Source organism: Phyllobates terribilis, unplaced genomic scaffold (assembly GCF_046119375.1).
Source record: "Phyllobates terribilis strain yellow unplaced genomic scaffold, ASM4611937v1 Scaffold_5__5_contigs__length_657084704, whole genome shotgun sequence".
In the NCBI taxonomy this organism is placed as follows: Eukaryota; Metazoa; Chordata; class Amphibia; order Anura; family Dendrobatidae; genus Phyllobates; species Phyllobates terribilis.
Genome location: NW_027362765.1, coordinates 56,816,331 through 56,844,150, shown reverse-complemented (window position 1 = coordinate 56,844,150; position 27,820 = coordinate 56,816,331). Strand labels below are relative to the sequence as shown.

At 47.4% G+C, this 27,820-nt stretch overlaps 1 pseudogene; it reads left to right on the top strand.

Moving 5' to 3' along the window:
* Positions 1 to 27,820, top strand: part of LOC141271443 (uncharacterized) — a 255,758-nt pseudogene that overhangs the window by 153,100 nt on the left and 74,838 nt on the right.

Sequence of the window (27,820 nt, the reverse complement as noted above, 5' to 3'; positions counted from 1 at the left end):
CGTAGACCTCTGCTTTGGCATCCTTCCCTGAGTCCATGCAAATCGATGAGCTGAAGCTGGAAAAGCATCGTCATGAGGCCCGTCGGGCCGAGAGAAGATGCTTGTATTGCAACAGTCCAGAACATTTAATCCGCTCCTGCCCTGAAAAACCGGGAAACTCCAAAGCCTTGGCTCTGTTGGAGAGGCTACCCTGGGCGAGGACCACTCTTCTCTCTCGCTGACTCTGTCAGTATCCGTTTCTTGTGGCAACATCCGTTTTATCAAATCAACCTACCTGGACTCTGGTTTCGCAGAAAATTTTATTTAACAGGCCATTGTGGAGCAGTATCAAATCCCGATCCAACGTCTACAAAATAAGTTGATGGTATCATCCGTGGATGGGATCATCTATAAAAGGCCGTTCTTTTAGTTTCTGAGCCTGTGGAACTTCGGATCGGAATGTTACACTCAGAATCTCTCTTTATATAATCTCTGGTCTGTCCCATCTCCTGCTCCTGGGCCTACCATGGCTACAAAAACATGAGCCTATCCTAGATTGGAGATCCATAGAAGTAGTCCATTGGGACCAGGCTTGTCACGAGAGGTACCTCGTCCCCATTCATCCTGCCAGACCTTCGGTTACTCCATCAAAGAGAAGGTATCTGCTGTTCTGAAGTGGCCTCGTACCGACAATAAAGACAATCCAGCGGTTCCTCAGATTTGCTAATTACTACTTCCAGTTCATTCCGCATTTCTGCTCTCAGACCGCATCAATCTCTGCCCTGACCCGGAAGGGTGCCAACCCAATGGTGTGGACTCCGGAGGCTGAAATCACCTTTGTCTCCTTAAAACAGGCCTTCAACTCCGCTCCAGTGCTGCACCGACCGGATAACAATAAGCAATTCTTTTTGGCGGCCAATGCCTCTTCCTTCGGTGCCTGAGCCGTCCTAACCCAGAAGTGTCCTTCTGGCCGTATATTGACCTGCGGTTTCTTCTCTAAAGCCTTCTTGGCTCCAGAATGCAACTACTCAATAGGCGATTGAGAATTGTTGGTAATAAAACTGGCTCTGGAGGAATGGCGCTTTCTACTTGAGGGAGCAGTTCATCCTGTAATTATTTGTATGGACCACAAGAACTTGGCCCAGCTGCAGTCCGCACAAACCCATGTCAAGCCAGGTGGTCTTGATTATTCATCCACTTACATTTTGTCCTCCACTTCCGGCCGGCAGACAGGAACTTCAAATTGGACGTGCTTTTAAGGTCTTGTCTGTCCTCTGACCGGGAGGAGGAGCCTCAAAACATCATTGAATCCTCCAAGATGCTTACTGCTGCTCCACTAGTCTCAGGTTTCACCTGGAAAGACCTTTGTCTCCAAACTGGACAGGAGGCGTGTGCTTCACTGGGGTCACTTGTGCAAATTGGTTGGTCTTGCCGGACAGACGAAAACAGCTCTTCTCATTTTGCGGAACTTATGGTGGCCATGGTTATATTGCAGATTTCCTCTTGGCCTGTCTCTGTCCATAAGTATCGTCACCTGGGTAGTTGTGGATCGCTTATCTAAGATGGTCCATTTTACTCCGCTGTCCGGTCTCCCGTCTGCTCCTGTGCTTGCTGAGAAGTTCATCCTACATATTTTCCGCCTCTGTGGGTTACCTCTCCATATTGTCTCTGATAGAGGCGTCCAGTTTACATCTCGCTTCTGGAGGGCTACGTTCAAACTGTTGAATGTCACCTTGGACTACTCTTCAGCCTACCATCCGCAGTCCAATGGCCAGGTAGAACGGGTTAACGAGATCCTGACCAACTACCTGCGGCACTTTGTCAATGCTCACCACAGTGATTGGGCCGAACTCTCATACAACAACCATGTGAGTGAATCATAAGTTAAATCTCCGCTTTTCGTGATGTACGTACAACACACCAATATTCCATTTCCTGTGTCCGCTACCACCGACATTCCTGCTGCAGAGGCTCTCCTAAAGTGCTTCTCTAAGATCTGGTAGGAAACAAAGACCTCTTTAATGAAATCTTCCAAATGGATGAAGAGACACACGGACAAGAGACGTCTGGACCCGCCTCTCTTTCGTCCTGGGGATAAGATTTGGCAATTGCCAAAATATGTCCATCTCAAGCTACCCTCATATAGTATGGTTCCTTGCTTTATCGGTCCGTTTGAGATCCTCAAACAGATTAATGAGGTAGCTTACACACTCAAACTCCCGGACTCTACGAATCCCCAATTCTTTTCACGTGTCTCTCCACAAACCTGATGTCTTCAGTTCCTTCTTCAAAGACCCATGTATCACTCCTGCTCCTGTCAGCACTGAAGATGTTTTCAAGGTAGAGAATATTCTAGCAACTAAGAGGGTTAGAGGAAAAACCTTTTTTCTTATTGATTGGAAGGGATTCGGTCCTGAGGAGAGGTCGTTGGAGCCCAGGGTCCGTTCTATCCATGTTCTCTCCATGCACCTCTCCTGGAGAGATTTCTTGTGGGCCTGAAGAAGAGGGAGCATAAAGGCGGGCTACTGTAGTGCCGGCATCTCTGAATGTTTCCTCCCTCCCCCGGCAGAGACGACGACTTAATCACTGCTGCGATTTCAGTACCGCTCCTGCTGCTGCTGCCAGGGTTCTTCGCACGGCTCGCAGATCCCCTGGCACTGTGCTTAGGGCATGCGCTCCCTCCCCCTTAAAGGGATAGTGCGCGCCAATGACTGGGAGACACTTATTATTTATGGTACGTCCACCTGTTGGGAGATGCTTGTGCAACGTGTATACTCTGCTTGTTGCATGCTTGCTAGTTCTCAGGTCCCCTGTTCTAGTTTGTTTTCCAGTATCTGCTTGTCCCAGCCTGTATACCAGTCATTCCTGCCTGCATCTGCCGTGCTTATCTGTACACCAGCCTTACCAGCCTGCACCTGCCAGTGACTGCCTGTATACCAGCCGTACCTTCCAGCACCTGCGGTTTCTGTGTTCCTGCTGTGCCTGCCTGTACCAGTGGTACTCTCCTTCTGGGCCGTTCCAGCTCTCTGACCCTCGGTGGTCAGCTGCCGTTAGTCCGTGGTCTGTCCTGGTGTAGCACCTGGTGTCCATCTGGAGCCAAGTCTAACCCCACCTTAAGGAGCTCTAGTGAAGAGTCAGGTGTTCACCTAGATTTTCCCTTCCAGGCTCTCCTCGGACCACGGCACAGTTGTTCCACCACTCCTGTTACAAAACTATTTAGAACTAATGGCTTGAGAAGGAATGCATGAAATATCTAATAATTCGCAAAGATGCTGGAATGTGCAGCTTGAAACATTTCGCATTGACTTGCTTGATATAACTTGAGTAGAGCCAGCACTTCTCTCCAAGTCGCTGAAATTAATTGACCTGTTCGACTTAACCTTTCGTGTTTGGGTATTAAGACGTCAAGCAATCTATCATCATTTACAATAACCCACACTGCAAACACCAAAACTGTGCATCTCTGTCAGAGACAATATATATATTGGTGATCCCTGTGGACAAACTTGCAGTTCTAGAAAAATCAGGTAAAAGAAGAAAATGCACTATTTTGGAGAATCCATATACAATCGCTCAAATAACGGAATAATCAGATGAGCTGGGTAAATCTGTTATAATGTTCATAGTGATATGGGTCCATGGAGAATCTGGAAAATGTATAGTAGCAACAGACCAGCAGGTACTTGGTGAGAACTTGTTCTGTACCTAGATAGAACATGTCACCATAAAGTCCCAAACTTCTTGAGCTAAAGTAGGTCACCCGAAATACAGATTGTCAGCCAGATTGGAGAAATTATCTTATGATAGAATCTGCTTTTTTAAGATTTTGAACTGGGGACAATCGTGAACTAAGGTTCAGCAGCTTTGTCGATAGGGTCAAAAGAATAAGAAATCTTCTTTAACATTTTTATCTGCAGAGCAAAAGTGTACAAATCAAAGTAGAAGGCTCTGCTAACTTCACATCAATGATTCAGGCCATGTGGAGATGTCGTTAATGTCACGATACCACCACTCACTGTTTCATAAGGACTCTGTGATGGGCGGCTGAGCTGTCACTCACAATACTGACAGCCCAACATGCCCCTGATCCTATAGGGCGGCTGAGCTGTCATATAGGATCAGGGGCATGTTGGGCTGTCAGTATTGTGAGTGACAGCTCAGCTGTCCAATCTGGCCTGTGGGGTTTCCTCCAGGTGTCACCTATTCAGGGTGATTACCTGGCTATTTAGCTGGCTGACAATGGACAGACCATTGCCAGTCGTAGCCTTAGGCCACTGCCCCATTATCAGTATTTGGTCAGTATTTTTTTCTCAGGAGTGGGAGCCAAAACCAGGAGTGGGTGATAAATGCAGAATTGGTGCACTTGTTTCTATTATACCTTTTCTATGATTGTTTCTCACCTAGTTTTGGCTCCTACTCCTGAGAAAATATGCTGACTGAATACTGACCAGATACTGATAGTGGGGCCGTGGCTTCAGTGTGTTTGCTCTGTGTACTGATACTTTGATCTTTGTTGTCAGACCTCGGATTTGCCTTTTGACTATGCGTTTGTATTACCCCTTTTGTCTTTGACGTACTCTCCTGGCCTTTGATCTCGGACTCCTTGATTTCCCTGTCTCACGGCTTGTCTGTGAGAAGTGACTCAACGTCACAGTTAATATAGCTAATCACCAGGTAAATAAACAAAAAAGGCAGCCTCACCGTGTCCTCTTAGTATAGCTCAGTCCGTTTTGCAATGCAGTGGGTCTCCAACCAATAGCCGTGACTTAAGGCTAATCACCAGGTGTCAAACCCCTCCAATAAGATCTCAGTCGCGCTGAAATTACATATAGTAATTGAAAAGGCTTGGTAAACTATCCACCGTTTATAGAGGTTGTCCACTACTAGGACAACCCCTTCTTGATCTAAATGTTTGACCCCTATAAAATAAAAAAGTCTATACTCACCTCCGGCGCTGTACCAGCGGTGTCTACACTTGCAGTCCTGGGGTTCCCGTGTGGTTGTTGTGACACATGAGCCAGGCACCCTATTAGCGCCGGCATCACTGTCCCCGTCTTCTGTCGAATTGAACATGAAGAGGAAGTCTGGGCTGTAGCTGATCTCTGATTTCCTCTTCATGTTCGATTTATTCAAAGGTGGAAACAGTGACGCCGCCACTGATTAGGCACCTGGCTCACGTATCACAACAACCTCACGGTAGACCTGGGACCGCGAGTGCCGACACTACTGGAACAGCGCTGGCAGGGGAGGCGAGTATAAGCTTTTTATATTTTATCGGGGCCAAGCTTGGGGTATGACAAGGAGTTGTCCAAGTAGTGGACAACTTCTTTAATGTTTTAACTTTACACTAAGTGTTCACTTTCTAATAGCCTTTAAAGCAGTGTTTATAACATTTGATCATTGTTTTTTTTGACAGATAACTGTATCTGGAGTTCAGAGGGACAACTGAATTTTTTAGATTTTAAAGCTGATGATGGTGATATCACACCTGATACATATGAAGATCAAGCCATTATCCCAGATTTACCTCCAGCCTTTCACAGAAAAGATATATTATTTGATCCTTTTCAGCAACTGCTATTTTCTGATTCATTCCAAAATGTTAAGCAAATCAAAAGTAACAGAACAGATGGTGAATACAAAAGAAGTCGCACACGAAAGAAAACATTTTCATGTTCAGAATGTGGGAAATGTTTTAAGGATAATTTTGCTTTAGCTATACATGAGAGAGTTCATACAGGAGAGAAGCCCTTCTCATGTTCAGAATGCGGGAAATGTTTTAGGAATAAATATGCTTTAGTTATACATGAGAGAGTTCATACAGGGAACAACCCATTCTCATGTTCAGAATGTGGGAAATGTTTTAGGGATAAATCTGTTTTAGTTATACATGAGAGAGTTCATACAGGGGAGAAGCCATACTCCTGTTCAGAATGTGGGAAATGTTTTAAGAATACATCTGCTTTGGGTATACATAAGAGAGTTCATACAGGGGAGAAGCCATACCCATGTTCAGAATGTAAGAAATTTTTTAGCACTAAAGCAAAACTTGTTGGACATCAGAGAATTCACACAGGGGAAAGGCCATATTTATGTTCAGAATGTAGAAAATGTTTTAGGACTAAAGCGAAACTTGTAAGACATCAGAAAATTCACACAGGTGAAAGGCCATATTCATGTTCAGAATGTGGGAAATGTTATAGAGAAAAATTCAGACTTGTTGCGCATCAGAGAACTCACACCGGCGAGAAGCCGTTCTCCTGTTCAGAATGTGGGAAATGTTTTAATTATAAATCAGTTTTAGTTGCACATCAAAGAATTCACACAGGGGAGAAACCATATTCCTGTTCAGAATGTGGAAAGTGTTTTACCCAAAATGGAGCTCTATATGCACATCAAAAATCTCACACAGGAGAAAGGTCATTTTTGTGTCTAGAATGTGGAAAATGTTTCACAAAGAAATCTCGTCTCATTAAACATCAGATAAGTCACACAAAGAAGTAGCCGTTTTCTATGTTTTTCAAATCAATTTATTGACAAATTGCAAGGAGAAAAATAGAATAGCTAATATAAAGTCACATGATGTACAAGGGAAAGCAATTTGGATTACTATATGATTAGGAAATGTGTGCAATTAAAATAAACATCTTTAGAAAGAAGGAGAACACTGAATTAAAGCTATTATAAAAACAATTGAAAAGCAAACAGAATCCAAATTATACACCTAAATACTAAATGGGCACTTTATAAGAGACACCAAACTAGTAGCAAATTGGAACTCCTTTTGCATTTAGAAGCGCAGCAATTTGTTGTGGCATAGATCTTAGTGTGGCTCTGAAATCTTTCTGCAGTGCAGTGTCCATTTTAGGACATGATCAGATATCAAAATCAAACATCATAATGATGTCAGTTTGAGGCTAAATACCCTGTCTGACAAGTGATTCTGACGAGTGACTTTGACGAGTGACTCTGACAACTGGAATAATAATAATAATAAAAAAAAAGTAACTGTTTGCTGATGGGACTTTAACCCAAAATTCTATGTCCCAAAGCCAGTGCACTAACCACTGAGCTATAAACTCAGTTGTAAAAACCTGAGAGTTCTATTTGGTTTATATGATTTTCAGTGCAAACTTGTCTAAAACTCATTGGGACTTATGCACAGACTGCAAGCAAGCCAAATTCAAATGATGTTTGATTTTGATGTGTGAGTCTGATGTGTGACTTTCTTCAAACATCAGAATCAGAATCACAATGACTTTTAGTCACCCTGAGTATTTTCATGGTTGATCTCATAAGACAAGAAAAGCTGCCAGTTAGTATCACTTGACTGGATAGCTTAATGGTAAGGCATCAGTCTCTGAAACTACAGTGTTACAGTTCAAAACCTTATAGGAATAAGAATTATTATTTTTTTTTTAATTGTGCCTATTTAGCACACAAACTACAGGGGTGTTTTACTTTTAATATTTGACACTCTGATTGTCATCCTGATGTGTTAAGAGTTTCAGACACGCTGTCTATTTGCATGTTAAATTACATGCAAATACAAGGTTTTGACACCCTTCAATACCAGCAAATTTAAGAGCAGAAACATCACCTTTATGTCTATGTGAAAAATGTCTAGATACTGCTGGAATATTGACAGAAGTCAAACTAGCCGCATCTGACATACGTCTTCTTATACGTTTTTTAAGGGGACCAGTGGTGCAACCCACATATTGTATTTTGCAAAGAATAGATTCTATTAAAAAGATGACATTGGATGTGTTGCAATTAATAAAATTTTTTATGGATAAACTAAGTCCATTGATGTATGAGAAAAAAATGGTACATTTATTTGCATGGCTACAAGAAATGCAGCACGTGTGGCTGCATTTATAGAAACCTTTCAAAGAAAGCCAGATAGAGTGCACTATATCTTTTTCGAAACAGAAAAAATTGGGGGAAAGTAAGGAACCTATAGAAGGCGCTTTTCTCACGACAAATCTAACAAGAATTTTTTAGAATGTTAGAAAGTTTAGGATCCTGATCTAATATGGTGATTTTTTTTTTTTAATAATAGCGGTAATTTCTTATTGTCTAATTGTCTTCCGACAACCCTACAACCTGCAGTAACCCTCGCATCACCATACTGCTGCACGACCAGCTTTACCCTCACCTTCTGTATCCTCATCCATCCCTTGTAGAATATGAGCCCTCGTGGGCAGGGTTTTATCTCCTCCTGTACCAATCGCTAAATTGTATTGTTTAAGATTATTGTACTTGTTTTTCATGTTTACCCCTTTTCACATGTAAAGCGCTATGGAATAAATAGCGCTATAATAAATAATAATTTCATAATATTGTGGACTAAACTGTGTATAAAAAAAATAACAGGAAAATAGAAAATGTTGCTTATGTTTTTTCGGTTTGAAATATTGAGTAGTGTGCAGATTTTTCCTGTCAATAACCGCAACAATTTCGATAAATCTGTTGAGTCTCCTATCTGAATAACCCCTATTTTTTAATCTACGCTATTAACATTATTAGATTCCTTGACGTAATGTTGGGAACAATTCCGTTTAGTTCATATGAGTTCTTCCACAGGGATATTTTTTATGATATGAGGTGGGTGACAGGAGTAAGCACTTAATATAGAGTTTGAGGCTGTAGGTTTTCTATAAGGAATTACTGTAACAATTTTAGAGGTTAAATCAACCAATAATGAAATATCCAAAAATATAATTTTTATAGGATCAAAAAAAAATAGTGAATTTAAGGTTATAAGGATTGGAGTTGATGTATGCAAGGAATTGAGTTGCTGCTTGAGAGGAATCATTCCACACAAATAATAAATCATCTATAAAACGACCATACCACAAAAAATTCTCTTCTGAAACTGCCATGACTATATTAGCTAAAGAGGGGGAGATTTTGGCTTCCATACTCACACCTTGTTTCTGTAAAATAAGCATTATCAAATTTAAACTAATTATGGGTAAGAAGAATAAAAATGTTAAACTGAGAAAATCTTGAATGGATAAAGAATAAGAGCTATATTTTTTATAAAAAATAAAGTCAATGAATAGCAGTATTGTACGGTATAGAAAGATACAAACTGATAACATCGCAGATTAACCACTTTTATGAAGGATCCATTTGAATTTATTAATTCCAGAGATCACAATTTTAAATTACAATGATTTTGTTTTTGCCCTATCCCTTTTGCTTAAGCTCTGCCCATTTTTCAAAAAGATGGGCAGAGTTGGCTGGGAGGGACATAAAAACTCCAAAAGATTAAAATATTTCAGACAATTTTATGTCAGAATCGGGGTCAAAGAGTTTAAAGGGGTATTCCCGTCTCCAAGTAACCATGGATACCTAAGGTTCTGCAATGCCTGTACAAGAGGAAAGAGACATCAGAAAAACTATACTACAGTCATGGCCAAAAGTTTTGAGAATGACACCAAAATTATATTTTCACATGATCTGCTGGCCTCTGGTTTTTATTAGTGTTTGTCTGATGTTTATATCACATACAGAAATATAATTGCAATCATATTATGAGTACCAATAGGTTATATTGACAGTTAGAATGAGTTAATGCAGCAAGTCAATATTTGCAGTGTTGCCCCTTCTTCTTCAAGACCTCTGTAATCCTCCCTGGCATGCTCTCAATCAACTTTTGGACCAAATCCTGACTGATAGCAGTCCATTCTTGCATAATCAATGCTTGCATTTTGCCAGAATTTGTTGGGTTTTGTTTGTCCACCCGTCTCTTGATGATTGACCACGAGTTCTCAATGGGATTAAGATCTGGGGAGCTTCCAGGCCATGGACCCAAAATCTCTATGTTTTGTTCCATGAGCCATTTTGTTATCACCTTTGCTTTATGGCAAGGTGCTCCATCATGCTGGAAAAGGCATTTTTGGGCGCCAACTGCTCTTGGACGGTTGGGAGAAGTTGCTCTTGGAGGACATTCTGGTACCATTCTTTATTCATGGCTGTGTTTTTAGGCAAGACTGTGAGTGAGCCGATTCCCTTGGCTGAGAAGCAACCCCACACATGAATGGTTTCAGGATGCTTTACAGTTGGCATGAGACAAGACTGGTGGTAGCGCTCACCTCTTCTTCTCCGAATAAGCTGTTTTCCAGATGTCCCAAACAATCGAAAAGGGGATTCATCAGAGAAAATGACTTTGCCCCAGTCCTCAGCAGTCCACTCCCTATACCTTTTGCAGAATATCAGTCGGTCCCTGATGTTTTTTCTGGAGAGAAGTGGCTTCTTTGCTGCCCTCCTTGAAACCAGCCCTTGCTCAAAGAGTCTCCGCCTCACAGTGCGTGCAGAAGCACTCACACCAGCCTGCTGTCATTCCTGAGCGAGCTCGGCACTGCAGGTAGTCCGATCCCGCAGCTGAAACAGTTTTAAGATACGGTCCTGGCGCTTGCTAGTCTTTCTTGGGCGCCCTGGAGCCTTTTTGACAACAATGGAAGCTCTCTCCTTGAAGTTCTTGATGATGCGATAGATTGTTGACTGAGGTGCAATCTTTGTAGCTGCGATACTCTTCCCTGTTAGGCCATTTTTGTGCAGTGCAATGATGGCTGCACGTGTTTCTTTAGAGATAACCATGGTTAACTGAAGAGAAACAATGATACCAAGAACCAGCCTCCTTTTAAAGTGTCCAGTGATGTCATTCTTACTTAATCATGACTGATTGATCGCCAGCCCTGTCCTCATCAACACCCACACCTGTGTTAATGGATCAATCACTAAAACGATGTTAGCTGCTCCTTTTAAGGCAGGACTGCAATGATGTTGAAATGTGTTTTGGGGGTTAAAGTTCATTTTCTGGGCAAATATTGACTTTGCAAGTACAGTAATTGCTGTTAAGCTGATCACTCTTTGACATTCAGGAGTATATGCAAATTGCCATTACAAAAAATGAAGCAGTAAACTTTGGAAAAATTACTATTTGTCTCATTCTCAATACTTTTGGCCATGACTGTACATTTCTAATTAGAGGTATTTGCTAATAATATTATTATACTTGTTACATATTGGGATAGGATCTTGGAGATGGTAATACCTCTTTAAGGCTTGACTTGTCTCCAAATCTCAACAATCAAACCACTGATCTATGAAGGCCCAACTTTGCAACAAAGTTGCGAACATCTTGGCGCCAGTTACGACCGTAAGAGTTTTTGAGTGCAGACCTATATGATGCTAGGCCGGTAGCTTCAAAGGGACTGTCAGCATCGAATGACTGTTCAAACCAAATACAGGCACTCGTTGCACCATGGCATGGCCAAATGTTTAGAAGGAATCTGTCACCAGGTTTTGTCTACATCATCTGAGAGCCTGCATAATGTAGGAAAAGAGAAACTGTTTAGAACGATGTATCACTTAGTTTACTGGGTGCAGCAGTTTTTACACAATCAGAATTCTAAGATATACAGTAGCATGAAGCAGAGCTCAGATAGCTGACTCAGTCCACACCACAGTTTTCTATGTACATTGTCTATTGACAGTGAGCTGCTTATCAGAGGAGGGGGCGTGGTTGGACGACTTGACACAGCTAGTCTGGGCAATGACAATGTCCTAATGATAAAAGGTTCATTGTGAACTTCCGGTTCCGGCTCTGACAGGGATGCAGGGACGCGTGTGAGCTCCCAGCGCCCACGGCTGCTAAACAGCATCTTTATACCACGCACCAATGCCGCAACACTTACAATGAGCTCCAGGAAGGCAGCGTCACCGGCAGCAAAGGAGGGACGGATGAGAGGTGGCTCTGCAATACCGGGAGCGAGCACGGGACTCTGTCGCCTCAGTCCCAGCGGCTGAAGGTAACCGCTAAGATGGCGGCGGGCGGGAAACAGAGGGATACAACACGGGGAAAACAGCAGAAGAAGCTGGAGGACTCCACTAACGAGGTCAGCAACATAGAGGAGGCAGCTACTGGAGAGGAATACAATGAAGAAGAGGAAGAAATATCCTCACCTAGTCGCATTGTGCCTCCTTTAGATTATAAAAGGCTGGCACAGGAAGCATCACATTACTTAGCAGATGATCTCAGGGAGACAATCAGAGAGGTGATGAAGGAGACTCTGCTGAGCCTGCAAATCATATCTGACCAGCATGAATCCAGACTTCACACCTTAGAACAAAGGTTATCCGATTCGGAGGACAGGATGTCACAATTGGAGAACCAGGTCTCTGATCTTCTTCAACAGTCAGCTTACACTAAAGACAAACTAGAGGACCTGGAGAACCGCTCGAGACGCAATAACCTGAAAATAATAGGGCTGCCTGAGTCCATCCCGAATGGGGCTCTGAATGACATTTGTGAAATTGAAATTCCTCGTGCCCTAGGGATTCTGCACAAGTGCAAGGTGGAAAGGGCTCACAGAGTTGGCATGCTTCCAGCGACAAAACCAGATTCCAGCAAATCCAATAATTCTGAGTTTCAGGCGCGTGACAAGAACCGCACCTCCCTTCAGTCTAAACCAAGACAAGTGATTGTGCGTTACCTTGACTATAAAGATAAAGAAAAAATACTGCGCACCTTTAAGGGTACGAGACATCCAGTATTGATTGGAGACCATAAGATCCTGATTTTTGGAGATTTTTCAGTAGCGGTCACCAAGTTGAGAAAAGCTTTTAGCCCGGCATGTAGCATCCTGTACAAGAGAAACATTCGTTTTCAACTTCTGTATCCTGCAGTACTTAAATACAGAGGCCCTGATGGTGGGCTTAAAGCGCAACGCGACCCTCAGGAAGCACTAAAACATCTTACGCAAAGAGAGCCTGCAGACAGAGGTAACTACAGATCTCCCAGAACGGAGGATCTTAGACTGTCGGGTCCCCCTGGATCTTGTCGTGTTGTGGATTGCTGCTCGCCTGGTCCCCGACATGGTGAAATTCTGCCTCAGCCATTGGGAGGAGATGTCCAAACCATGTCCCCAAAAGAAAAGGGGGGCGCAAACTTTAACGGACCTACATGAGGTCATCACTGAACCGCATCTGAACCTTTGCTTACTTAAGACAGTGAAGATCTGTACCAAGTCTGCCTCCCACTGGTGACATTAAGTTGTCTTTCTTGGGGTTTCTTAAACATTTTGAGGATCGGAACAGGGGTTGAGGAGAGACACTATGTATTTGCAATGTTGGCTGTTATACTTTAAATTTTGTCCTTAGGCCGCTGGGCGGGAGTGAAAGGAGGTTTCCTGTCAGTATATGGAAGTTATGTCAAATATTTAGAGGAATATTTGTTGAGGGGAGAGGGAGGGTATTTCTTCAGAGGGGGGAAATGGGAATGGTTTTATTATTATTGCCTGAAGAGTTTTCAGAGCTTGATTCATTTTATGCAGTGCCGTCTCAAACTATAATGTGTTGTTATAGCACAAATTGTGCTTTCCTAATTAGGGAGTACTGTTACCTAATCTCATTATATATCAAAGATAATGGTTAAGGTTATAACATGGAACGTTAAAGGTTTAAGATCCCCGGAAAAAAGATCAATGATATTGCGACACCTGAAGCGACTCAATGCTGATATTGCCATGTTACAAGAAACTCATTTGTCCCAAAATGAATTGTTTAGAATGCATAGAATGTGGGTAGGGGCGGTATTTGGCTCTGGGGCGGTGGGAAGAAAAGCAGGCGTGCTAATTCTAGTCAACAGGACCTTTCAACATAAAATTCTCTCTGAGGTCAGGGACGACGGGGGTCGCCTGATACACCTGGTTCTAGATAGTCCGTCAGGTAGACTAAGTCTCTATAATATATATGCCCCTAACTCAGCTCAGAAAGACTTCTTTACTTATGTTCAAAAGTTGGTTTTGGAAGATGGAGGAGATACAAAAATTTTGGGGGGCGACTTTAACACAGTAGTATCTAGCTCAGAAGATAGAAGAAGGGGAGGACGTCATGGACTCTGTGTCACTAATAACGAGGAGTCCCAAGAGGGATCAGGGCTACTTCATAATCTGATTTCCTGTTTAGGCTTGGGGGATGTGTGGAGAATGTACCACCCCTAGATCGTGAATTCACACATTATTCTCACTCACATGATTCGTGGTCACGTATAAACTTGTTCTTACTGGGGGGGTGTTGATAGAGTTGAAAATGTGATCATAGAAGACATGGTCATTTCGGACCACAATCCAGTCACCCTACAATTGACAGACTCTGCGCCAAGGGGGACAGATTACTTGTGGCGATTCCCGTCGTATCTTAGACGAGACGGCAACTTTGACAATTTACTAAGGGAATGGTGGACTGAATTCTCGATTGATAATGAAGCTCACAGATCTGATCCACGTTTATTTTGGGAGACGAGCAAGACTGTAATGAGAGGTAAAATAATGGCCTACACAAAGACACAGAAACGCAAGGCTAATGAGCAGTTTAAAATTGCTAGTGAGGCCGTCAGGAAGGCGTACACTCAATTCACAATTCTACAAACACTGGATTTAAAAGCTCAGTGGGTGCTAGCTAAATGAGAATTTGATGAATGGGCCAAGAAAAAAGAGCTATTTTGGAAAGCCCAATGGGAGGTTGATTTGTATAGATATGGGGATAAAGCGGGGAAAATTTTAGCCAATCTAGCCAGAGGAAAGAGGCCCCATACGGCAATAACGGCTTTGAAAAAGAAGGATGGTACTTTAGAATCCACTCCTAAGGGGATAAACAATCTACTGGGAAATTATTATTCAGAATTATACAAAGATAATCTAGGGCCAAGGGAGGGAGGGGATGATTGGTTGAAAAAAGTAAAATTACCAAAATTAACAGAGGGGGAATTGGAAGGGTTAAATAGAGAAATAACCCAAGAAGAGATCCTCAAGACGATAAAAAATGTGGGTTCCCACAAGGCTCCGGGTCCTGACGGATTCTCTGGGGTATATTATAAAGCACTTAACGATGAAGTTGTCGCTTCCATGACCCCTTACTTTAATAACATCTTGAGAGGTGAACACTCGTCTGACCAAACCAACATGGCTTATATTAAACTTTTACCGAAAGGAGAAAAGGTGGCAACTGATCCTTCCAGTTATAGACCCATCTCACTAATTAACCAGGATCTCAAGATCTTGTCCAAGATTATGGCAGACCGTCTAGCACAAATTATGCCACGGCTGATTGGGAGCCAACAATCTGGGTTTATAAAAGGAAGGTCGGCAGTGAGTAATATTAGGAAGGCTATTTTGATCCTGGACGAGGTAGGGAAGGGGAAGTTATGTAGGGACGTTTCTCCGGCTTTGCTATTGTTAGACGCTGAAAAAGCGTTTGACAATGTAAGGTGGGCATGGCTTGATAAGGTTATGGATACTTTTGGCTTTCTCGGGTCGTTTAGGACCTTTCTAAAATCATTGTACTTTAACCCAAGAGCTAAGGTGAACACCCCGGGGTTCCTATCTGCAGCTTTCCCTTTGGAGAAGGGAACACGCCAGGGATGTCCCTTATCTCCTTTGCTTTTTAATCTAGCAATTGAACCTCTTTCTCGATTTCTCAACGATGGTGATGCATTTGAAGGAACACGAATAGGGCAAAGAATTGTCCGTTCAGCTTTATTTGCGGATGACATAATATTATTTTTAAATAGACCGGAAAGAGATATGAGCAATCTGCTTACACATTTGGAAATATATGGCTCCTTCTCGGGCTTCAAACTAAACAAATCTAAATGTGAGTTGCTCAGACTAGTTGAGTCAGGGCGTAATATTCACCATGAGAGGCTGGGGGATCGGATAGGAGATATTAAGGTTAGACGTGATCACATAAAATACCTAGGTGTTTATCTGGGGAAAAGTGCGAGCTCTGTATACTCTTTGAACTTTGGTCCGCTAATTGGCAAGATTGAGAAAGAGTTGGAGGGGTGGAAAAACCTCCCCTTATCTTTATTGGGGAGATGTCATTTGATAAAGATGATTAGTTTTGCGAGACTGTTGTACCCTGTAACGGGTCTGGGAGGCGGAACCTCTGGGCTACTATACAAGGGAGCGGTCCTTGTAAGGGAGCGGGTGGCGACCAGGCAGGCAGTCACAGCAGGTGACCGGGACAGTCTCTGGGTGTACGGGCAGGAGGTCACGGCAAGTGATCAGGGCAGTCTCTGGAAGAACGGGCTGGAGGTCACGGCAAGTGACCGGGGCAGTCTCTGGAAGAACGGGCTGGAGGTCACGGCAAGTGACCGGGGCAGTCTCTAGGTAAGGGGTAGGTACGACCTGTGATGGCTGAACCTCCAGGTAGGCTAGCAAGGCAGATGGAGGATGTGTGCTCCCAGGTGAGCAAGCGAGAGTCTCTGGAATAGCAGGTGGTCACAGCACGTGACGGCGGAGCCTCCAGGTAGGCAAGCAGGCAGGTAGCGGAGAAGCGCTCCCAGGTGAGCGGGCAAGAGTCTGGAATAGCTGGTGGTCACAGCACGTGACAGCGGAGCCTCCGGGCAGGCAAGCAGGCAGGTAGCGGAGAAGCGCTCCCAGGTGAGCGGGCAAGCTGGTCCATAGACAGACTGACCGGAGTTGTAAGGCAGACCGTCGGACCTCAGGCAAGCAGGCAGGTAGCTGATGTGCGCTCCCAGGTGAGCGGGCAAGTTGGTCCTTAGACAGACTGACCGGAGTTGTAAGGCCGACCGTCGGACCTCAGGCAGGCAGGCAGGTAACAGGAAATCAGGCAGGATTAGGACAGCAAGCTGGCAGGTAACTGGCAGGTAACTGGCAACGGGACCTGAGGGCTGAAGCAGAGTAGAACGCTGCAACAACATTGCTCGGGCACCTCCATTTTGGAGGAGGTGCCTTATATATGGTAAAGTCCTCCGGCCATTGGCCGGGGACTCCTTAGGACGGCGCGCGCGGCCCCTTTAAGAGGGAGGGAGGGCGCGCGCGCGCGCCCTAAGCACGGTGGCCGGGAAGGAGCGCGCGCTGCCAGCAGAGCGGGAGAGGGACGCCGGGCACGGAGCAGAGCGGTGAGGGGAACAGCGTCCCTGCCTAGCAGAGGGCAGGGACGCCGGCACTACAGTACCCCCCCCTTTAGGCCCCCCCTTTTTTAGGCCAGATAGAAATTTAGCTAGGATGAGAGGGGCATGGATGTTCTCCCGGGGCTCCCACGTTCTTTCCTCAGGACCAAACCCCTTCCAATCTACCAGAAAAAAGGTCTTTCCTCTTACCCTTTTGGTGGCAAGAATGTTCTCTACCTCAAACTCGTCCTCAGCAGAAACCGGAGCAGGAGGCGTACCTGTAGACTTGGAAAAAGAGTTAAGCACCACGGGTTTGAGGAGAGATACATGGAAGGAGTTAGGGATCCGTAAGTTGGCCGGGAGTTTCAATTTATAGGCCACCGGGTTGATCTGACTGATGACCTCCAGAGGACCGATGAACCGAGGCCCTAACTTGTAAGAAGGTATCTTGAGTCGAACATATTTAGATGAGAGCCAGACTTTATCTCCTGGACGAAATTGTGGAGGATCCAGGCGTTTTTTGTCAGCGTGTCTTTTCATACGCTCGGATGACAGAAGGAGTGCGGACCGGGTACTCTCCCATATGGAGGAAAATTTGCTAACGAGAGATTCCGCAGCCGGGTTGTCCACAGAGGTGGAGACAGGAAAAGGAATCCGAGGATGCTGACCAAAGACTACAAAAAACGGGGATTTGGAGGAGGATTCGCTCTCGTGATTATTATAAGAGAACTCGGCCCATGGTATGAGATCCACCCAGTCAGAATGGTGGGCAATAACGAAGTGCCGGAGGTAACTGGTCAGGTTCTGATTGATCCGCTCCACTTGACCATTGGACTGTGGGTGGTAAGCGGAAGAGAAGTCCAGGGTGACGTCTAGTAGTTTACAAGTGGCTCTCCAGAAACGTGAGGTGAACTGTACCCCACGATCCGACACGATGTGGAGGGGCAGGCCATGAAGACGGAAGATGTGGCGGATAAAGTCTTTAGCCAGCTCGGGTGCAGACGGAAGGCCTGGCAGGGGAATAAAGTGAGCCATCTTGGAAAAGCGGTCAGCGACCACCCAAATGACCGTACAACCGGCAGAGACGGGGAGATCAGTTATAAAGTCCATTGCTATATGCTGCCAGGGGGCAGCAGGTACAGGAAGCGGAAGGAGGCGTCCGGCTGGCAGATGTCTCGGGACTTTGTTGCGGGCGCAGGACACACAGGCAGAAACAAAGTCTATTATGTCCTTGTGCAGGGTAGGCCACCAATAGTGCCGGGCAATAAGCTGGAGGGTCTTTTTCTGACCGGCGTGGCCAGCTAGTTTAGACGAATGGCCCCAGTGTAGGATCTTCTCCCGATCAGGTACTGAAACAAACGTCTTACCGGGAGGGAGACGATTTAGACTCACGGGAGCCACCTGCATTACTCTGGCGGGATCGATGATATGTTTAGGTTCTTCCTCGAGATCGGACACCAGAAAGGATCGGGACAAGGCGTCTGCTTTGACGTTTTTGTCAGCCGGGCGAAAATGAAGAACAAAATCAAAGCGAGCAAAAAACAAGGACCACCGGGCTTGGCGCGGGTTAAGTCTCTGGGCATGCTGGAGGTAAGCCAAGTTCTTGTGGTCAGTGTAAATTATTACCGGATGAAGAGCCCCCTCGAGTAGGTAACGCCACTCCTCCAACGCCAGCTTGATGGCCAATAACTCTCGGTCTCCTATGGAATAGTTGCGCTCAGAAGAGGAGAAGAGTTTGGAGAAGAAGCCACAAGTTACCATTCTCCCGGAAGATGATTTTTGAGTAAGTACCGCTCCGGCACCAGAGGAGGAGGCGTCTACTTCCAGGAAGAACTGCTTGTTGCCGTCCGGGCGATGCAGCACCGGGGCGGAAGAGAAGGCCTGTTTTAGGGAAAGAAAGGCCTCCTCTGCTTCGGGCGGCCACTCTTTGGGATTAGTACCCTTACGGGTGAGCGCGGAAATTGGGGCAGTCCGGGAAGAGAAGTGCGGGATGAAGAGGCGGTAATAGTTGGCGAAGCCCAGGAACCGTTGAATAGCCTTCAACCCCTCTGGTCGGGGCCATTTCTCGATGGCAGACAGTTTCTCAGGATCCATTTGTAGGCCGGTCTGAGAGATAATGTAGCCCAGAAACGGAAGCAAGGTCTGCTCAAAGAGGCACTTCTCATATTTAGCGTAGAGATGGTTCTGCCTGAGCCTGAGCAGGACCTGACGAACATCCCTCCGGTGAGTCTGGAGATCCGGAGAGAAGACCAAGATGTCGTCCAGGTACACCACTACGCAGGAGTAGAGAAGGTCCCGGAAGATGTCATTGACCAACTCTTGAAAGACGGCAGGAGCGTTACAGAGGCCAAAGGGCATTACCAGATATTCATAGTGGCCGTCCCGGGTGTTGAATGCCGTCTTCCATTCATCCCCCTGACGGATACGAACCAGGTTGTACGCCCCACGGAGGTCCAGTTTGGTGAAGATTCTAGCCCCCCTCAGACGATCAAATAACTCCGGAATGAGCGGAAGGGGGTACTTATTCTTCACCGTGATCTGGTTAAGGCCTCTATAGTCTATACAGGGACGGAGAGAACCGTCCTTCTTTTTGACGAAAAAGAAGCCTGCTCCCGCCGGGGAGGTAGATTTCCGGATGAATCCCCTGGCCAGATTCTCCTCAATATATTCGGACATCGACCGGGTCTCAGCAGTGGATAATGGATAAATACGCCCACGGGGAGGAGAAGTACCAGGTAACAGGTCGATAGGACAGTCGTATGGTCTATGAGGGGGTAGTGTCTCTGCCTCCTTTTTATTAAAGACATCAGCATAAGACCAATAAGGAATCGGAAGTCCAGGTAGATTAGCTGGGGTAGGAGAAGGACGGACGGGATGAACGGGAACCAGACAGGTCTTATGGCAGCCCTGTCCCCAGCGAAGGACTTCTCCGGTCTGCCAGTCAAGAACGGGTGCATGTTTCTGGAGCCAAGGTAGGCCTAGCAAGAGGGCGTGAGAGAGTCCAGGCAGAACATGGAAGGAGATACTTTCAGAATGCAGCATTCCCACCTGCAGAGTAATGTATTCGGTGATGAGTTGGATGGGGCGTGGTAAGAGCCCCCCATCCACGGCAGCAACAGACAAGGGTACAGCCAGAGGTTTGGTGGGGATGCGGTATTTCTCTACCAGGGACTGTGAAATAAGATTCCCGGCTGCTCCAGAGTCCAGTTGGGCTAGTTCGAAATAACGGTTCTCCCCGTAGACGACTGAAACTGACAACAGCAGGGATGGAGAGGATTTATTCTTGTCTAGGTGGACCTCTCTGAGCGAACCTAGACACAGGCGTTTCCCGACCTCTCCGGGCAGGCACGGATCCGGTGCTCCTTACTGCCACAGTAGAAGCAGGTCCCCTCGGCACGGCGTAAGTCCTGACGGGTCATGACCATCTTGGTCTGGTCGACCTGCATAGGCTCAGGAGGGTGTACCTGGTTAGAGACAGAAGGAGTGACGGGTTTCTGAAAAGTAGGAGCTAGACGTGGTAACCTCCTCTCACGGGTGACCTCTCTGGCACGCTCCTGGAACCGTAGGTCAATCCGGGTGGCAAGAGTTATTAAGTCATCGAGAGTGGTAGGAATGTCCCGACTGGCAAGTTCATCTTTAATACGGCCGGACAGACCCTCCCAGAAGACGGAAACCAGAGCGTCGTTATCCCAGGCCAGCTCCGAGGCAAGGGTACGGAACCGTATGGCATATTGGCCCACGGTGAGACTTTCCTGACGGAGGCGTAGCAACGATGATGCGGATGAGGTCTTCCGTCCGGGTTCGTCGAAGACTTTCCGGAAAGCCGTGAGAAAAGCAGGCAAGTTGGACACCAGGGGGTCTCCTCTCTCCCATAGAGGATTTAGCCAGGCCAGGGCCTCCCCGGTGAGATGGGACATGATGAATGCAATTTTGGCTCGGTCGGAGTTAAACTGGTGGGACAATAGTTCAAAGTGCAGGGTGCACTGATTTATGAAGCCCCGAGCCTGGGCTGAGTCGCCTCCGAAGCGAGGAGGTGCAGAAAGCCGAGGTCCGGGATAGGATATCATGGTGTTAGTGGACAGCGGAGCTGCCGGATTGCGAGACATGGCACTGGCAGAGGTTGTTGGTGGAACAGTCAGAGTGTCCAGGCGAGTATTGACATTCCGCAGGTGACCCAGGATGGACTCCTGTTGGGACCTTTGACGGGACAGTTCATGACACAGGTCCGAGAGCGAGGGAGCTTGGGTGCCACCGGGTTCCATGGCCCGAGCAAACTGTAACGGGTCTGGGAGGCGGAACCTCTGGGCTACTATACAAGGGAGCGGTCCTTGTAAGGGAGCGGGTGGCGACCAGGCAGGCAGTCACAGCAGGTGACCGGGACAGTCTCTGGGTGTACGGGCAGGAGGTCACGGCAAGTGATCAGGGCAGTCTCTGGAAGAACGGGCTGGAGGTCACGGCAAGTGACTGGGGCAGTCTCTGGAAGAACGGGCTGGGGGTCACGGCAAGTGACCGGGGCAGTCTCTAGGTAAGGGGTAGGTACGACCTGTGATGGCTGAACCTCCAGGTAGGCTAGCAAGGCAGATGGAGGATGTGTGCTCCCAGGTGAGCAAGCGAGAGTCTCTGGAATAGCAGGTGGTCACAGCACGTGATGGTGGAGCCTCCAGGTAGGCAAGCAGGCAGGTAGCGGAGAAGCGCTCCCAGGTGAGCGGGCAAGAGTCTGGAATAGCTGGTGGTCACAGCACGTGACAGCGGAGCCTCCGGGCAGGCAAGCAGGCAGGTAGCGGAGAAGCGCTCCCAGGTGAGCGGGCAAGCTGGTCCATAGACAGACTGACCGGAGTTGTAAGGCAGACCGTCGGACCTCAGGCAAGCAGGCAGGTAGCTGATGTGCGCTCCCAGGTGAGCGGGCAAGTTGGTCCTTAGACAGACTGACCGGAGTTGTAAGGCCGACCGTCAGACCTCAGGCAGGCAGGCAGGTAACAGGAAATCAGGCAGGATTAGGACAGCAAGCTGGCAGGAATCTGGCAGGTAACTGGCAGGTAACTGGCAACGGGACCTGAGGGCTGAAGCAGAGTAGAACGGTGCAACAACATTGCTCGGGCACCTCCATTTTGGAGGAGGTGCCTTATATATGGTAAAGTCCTCCGGCCATTGGCCGGGGACTCCTTAGGACGGCGCGCGCGGCCCCTTTAAGAGGGAGGGAGGGCGCGCGCGCGCGCCCTAAGCACAGTGGCCGGGAAGGAGCGCGCGCTGCCAGCAGAGCGGGAGAGGGACGCCGGGCACGGAGCAGAGCGGTGAGGGGAACAGCGTCCCTGCCTAGCAGAGGGCAGGGACGCCGGCACTACATACCCATTGCAGACAATTCCTCTTCTTCTCCGGTATACAGACATTAAGCGACTCAATGTAGCATTCTCGAGATTCTTATGGAGAGGAAAGAGAGTGAGAATAAAAACTGATACATTGACGCTTCCGAAGGACAGAGGGGGATTAGGACTACCGGATATTAGTGGTTATAATCTGGCCTGTCTTTCCCGGCATGTGATAGACTGGTTAAAAAAATCTAGCAAACACTCTAATTATGAGGATGAGGCGGAATTATGTAGGCTATGGGACCCGGTCAGCCTTCTTCATGCCTCTTGGTCTGATATTCCGCCGACTTTGAAAAACTCATTGATATACAGAGATACAGCGATGTGCTGGACGGCGGTCTGAAAGAAATTCAAATTAGCGTGGAGGGTTTTGAAATACTTGAATCCCTGGGCCCATATCGGCTTTAAATTGGGAAGGGAAAACGTCCTATTCAAGGAGTGGAGAGCCAGGGGCATTCAGAGGATGGGTGACCTGTTATAAGTGACTGAGAAAAGATGGTTATGTGGGTCGGAAGTGCTTGAGAAGTATGACCTATCGGTCACGCAGATGTTGCAGTATAGACAATTACAGTTTCATGTCTTAAATCAGCTGAAGGATGTCTCGAAGGAATGCATTACTAATGTTTGGGATACGCTAGTTGATACAGATATGGCAGCTATAAATATTTCTTATTTGTACAAACCATTAAAAGACATAACCTCATTTGAAAATGTAGATAAAAGGTTTAAAGGTTGGGAGAGACTGATCCAAACTGAAGATTTGGAGGACAAAATACTTAAGGGTTGGGAATTGGTGAGAAAATATATACCTAATGAAAAGTGGAGAGATATGCAATTCCGTATCATGTATAGAGCGATATATGGCTTTAATATACCACCAACACCACAAGCGCCTGATAGGCTACAAAATTGCCCAAAATGTGACACTCCTAAGACAGATATGATACATGGCCTGTGGACTTGTCCAGCTATTCAGGGTTTTTGGAGACAGGTTTTTATGACAACACGAGATATTTATAGCAATGATCTAGGCCACGATCCCTTGACATGACTGTTACACTTCCCGACCGAAAAAACTTGGAGAGGGAAAAAAGCCAGATTATTACACATTATAGCTATAACAGCTAAAAAACTTATTTTAAGGGATTGGCTCAGTGGGGTACCCCCCAAGATCTCGGAGTTAGTGACAATGCTGAAAGACAACATGTTGACTGAGAGGTTGGAAGCTGAGAGAAACAAAGATATCTTGACGGATAATTTTTTTAAGACATGGAGACCTTTCATAATTTTACATTTGTCCGCGGATGAGTTGGTTCACACGGTCTCACCATTTAAAAACTCCAACTGGTATCTACTAGAAGACTTGAACGGTTCCCTGGGGATCTTAAAGCTGTAGAAGTGGTCTTATTGCTTGTGGTGATAGTGAGGTAACTATTATCTGTTGTCCTTTAGGACATTAATAATTTCATTCGATGTGCATGATTGATGGCTGTACTGCATTTCGTGGATTTATCTATATTGGGGGCTTATGTTGGATCTTGATTTCATTGTTATTTTGTTATTTTACATCATTGTTAAATTCTAATAAAAATGATTTTGAAAAAAAGGTTCATTGTAAAGTAAACAAGAGCACACAACCTGATAAGTGACACATTGCTGAATTCAGTGTTTTAAAGGGGTACTCCGAAAAGATAAATTCTTGTACTGTTCCTGCACTCGTACACTATAAAGAGGAGATTCCCAGTGCAGTTCTATTATCTTTAGAACACTTGTAATTTAGTGTGACAGCAGCTGCTCCTCACTGCTCCCCTCTTCCATCTGGGACATTATGTCACACATCAGTGTGAAGCTGTTACTATCAGCCAGTCTCCTGATAATAGCTGTTTCTCTGCAGAGAACAGGGTGTGTGGCCTGCTCCAGGCTGTTCCTAGCTGTCAACCCCCTGATATCTGCCTCTGTTTAGTCCAAGTATAGGAGGCGAGCTCCGTTCTAGTAGCAGTCATGTCAACAAGAAGAAGCAAATACACGCTGTGATCCTCTGCTGTACAACCCATGACAGTGCATAATGTATACTGCCATGTGTCAGGCAGGGAGCAGAGGCTTATTACTGCATTGGTTTATTCAGTACTGCCATGGTCAATCTCCTCTGTTTCACAGCTTTATGTGACATTAGATGGCTCTCTGCGTCGCCCGCCCTTTTCTCCTTGTAGTCCACCAATAGTAGAAAATGTCATAAAATGTTGTATACTGTGCTGCCAATGAACTCTCTAAATAAAGGGAAAAAAATAATTTTGCATGGTCTTCGTCCGTATTATTTTACATTATCCATGTGACTCAAGTTATAGTATCTAAGTATCATTTCTCCTTGAGGAGAGCGACATGTTAAGCATTTCACGGTGAGGACACTTTTAAAGCCACAATGCTCCTCTGGGAAATATGCAAATTGTCTCTTCAGAGAGGAAGAGGACTAGAACTCCAATGCCCTACAGTAAGTAGCAATACTAAAAGTCAATAGTGACCCTTTAACAAGCCTTATCACATGACTTAGGATATAAGCCAGAACCAGGAAGTAAATTTGCAGACACTGTGTTTCAGGGTACTGCCCCTCATCAGTGCATAGTGTGAGTTTTGGTTTGACTGGATGAGAGGCGTCAGACCGGTATCTAATGGGTAACATTTCTCCTTGTGGAGAGCGACATGTTAAGCATATCACGGTGAGGAGACTTTTAAAGCCGCAATGCTCCTCTGGGAAATATGCAAATTGTCTCTTCAGACAGGACGAGGACCAGAACTCTAATGCCACCTACAGTAAGTGTACACCTCGTACACGCGCGGCTCCGCTCCGTACGCCTCGTACACGCGCGGCTCCGCTCCGTACGCCTCGTACACGCGCGGCTCCGCTCCGTACGCCTCGTACACGCGCGGCTCCGCTCCGTACGCCTCGTACACGCGCGGCTCCGCTCCGTACGCCTCGTACACGCGCGGCTCCGCTCCGTACGCCTCGTACACGCGCGGCTCCGCTCCGTACGCCTCGTACACGCGCGGCTCCTCTCCGTACGCCTCGTACACGCACGGCTCCGCTCCGTACGCCTCGTACATGCGCGGCTCCGCACGCCTCGTACACGCGCGGCTCTGCTCCGTAAGCCTCGTACACGCGCGGCTCCTCTCCGTACGCCTCGTACACACACTGCTCCGCTCCGTACACCTCGTACACACGCGGCTCCGCCCCGTACACACGCGGCTCCGCCCTGTACACCTCGTACACACGCGGCTCCGCCCCGTACACCTCGTACACACGTGGCTCGGCCCCGTACGCCCCGTACACCTCGTACACACGCGGCTCCACTCCGTACTCCTCGTACACGCGCGGCTCCGCTCCGTACTCCTCGTACACGCGCGGCTCCGCTCCGTACACCTCGTACACGCGCGGCTCCGCTCCGTACACCTCGTACACGCGCGGCTCCGCTCCGTACACCTCGTACACGCGCGGCTCCGCTCCGTACACCTCGTACACGCGCGGCTCCGCTCCGTACACCTCGTACACGCGCGGCTCCGCTCCGTACACCTCGTACACGCGCGGCTCTACTACATCCACACTGTAAACCCCTCCTGACCCCACACATAACCTTCACCTCATCCAGCACCATGACAACCAGCACAGCAGAGTCCTGCATCCACTGAGGCCCCTGATCATGTGACCCCCTGACTCCTCCCCTCCTGTGACCTCATCACAGGTCCTGTGCGCACAGAACAGCCATATATGTGGTGGCGGCTCTCCAGGTGGAGGTATGTAGAGATTCCCCCATTACTATTAACCCCCTCAGTGCTGGCCATTATTACATACCAAGAGCCGTAGTATGGTTATTTTGTATTGGGGCTGTTTTGGGTACACTGTACCTTCTACACATATACATTTTCCTCAGAGTAAACACCATTTTTTTCCATCTTTATCTTTTTTACTCCTTTTTTAACACGTATGTGTTATTCTGGGATACGTATAAAATTTGAGGTTTATTCATTTTTTTGGGAGGGGGGAAATATGCAAATTGTCTCTTCAGACAGGACGAGGACCAGAACTCTAATGCCACCTACAGTAAGTGTACACCTCGTACACGCGCGGCTCCGCTCCGTACGCCTCGTACACGCGCGGCTCCGCTCCGTACGCCTCGTACACGCGCGGCTCCGCTCCGTACGCCTCGTACACGCGCGGCTCCGCTCCGTACGCCTCGTACACACGCGGCTCCTCTCCGTACGCCTCGTACACACGCGGCTCCTCTCCGTACGCCTCGTACACGCGCGGCTCCGCTCCGTACGCCTCGTACACGCGCGGCTCCTCTCCGTACGCCTCGTACACGCGCGGCTCCGCTCCGTACGCCTCGTACACGCGCGGCTCCGCTCCGTACGCCTCGTACACGCGCGGCTCCTCTCCGTACGCCTCGTACACGCACGGCTCCGCTCCGTACGCCTCGTACACGCGCGGCTCTGCTCCGTACGCCTCGTACACGCGCGGCTCCTCTCCGTACACCTCGTACACACGCGGCACTGCTCCGTACACCTCGTACACACGCGGCTCCTCTCCGTACGCCTCGTACACGCGCGGCTCCGCTCCGTACGCCTCGTACACGCGCGGCTCCTCTCCGTACGCCTCGTACACGCACGGCTCCGCTCCGTACGCCTCGTACACGCGCGGCTCCGCACGCCTCGTACACACGCGGCTCTGCTCCGTACGCCTCGTACACGCGCGGCTCCTCTCCGTACGCCTCGTACACACACTGCTCCTCTCCGTACACCTCGTACACACGCAGCACTGCTCCGTACACCTCGTACACACGCGGCACTGCTCCGTACACCTCGTACACACGCGGCTCTGCTCCGTACGCCTCGTACACGTGCGGCTCCGCTCCGTACACCTCGTACACGCGCGGCTCCGCACGCCTCGTACACACGCGGCTCTGCTCCGTACGCCTCGTACACGCGCGGCTCCTCTCCGTACGCCTCGTACACACACTGCTCCTCTCCGTACACCTCGTACACACGCGGCTCTGCTCCGTACACCTCGTACACGCGCGGCTCTGCTCCGTACACCTCGTACACACGCGGCTCCGCTCCGTACTCGTACACACGCGGCTCCGCTCCGTACACCTCGTACACACGCGGCTCTACTACATCCACACTGTAAACACCTCCTGACCCCACACATAACCTTCACCTCATCCAGCACCATGACAACCAGCACAGCAGAGTCCTGCATCCACTGAGGCCCCTGATCATGTGACCCCCTGACTCCTCCCCTCCTGTGACCTCATCACAGGTCCTGTGCGCACAGAACAGCCATATATGTGGTGGCGGCTCTGCAGGTGGAGGTATGTGGAGATTCCCCATTACTATTAACCCCCTCAGTGCTGGCCATTATTACATACCAAGAGCCGTAGTATGGTTATTTTGTATTGGGGCTGTTCTGGGGTACACTGTACCTTCTACACATATACATTTTCCTCAGAGTAAACACCATTTTTTTCCATCTTTATCTTTTTTACTCCTT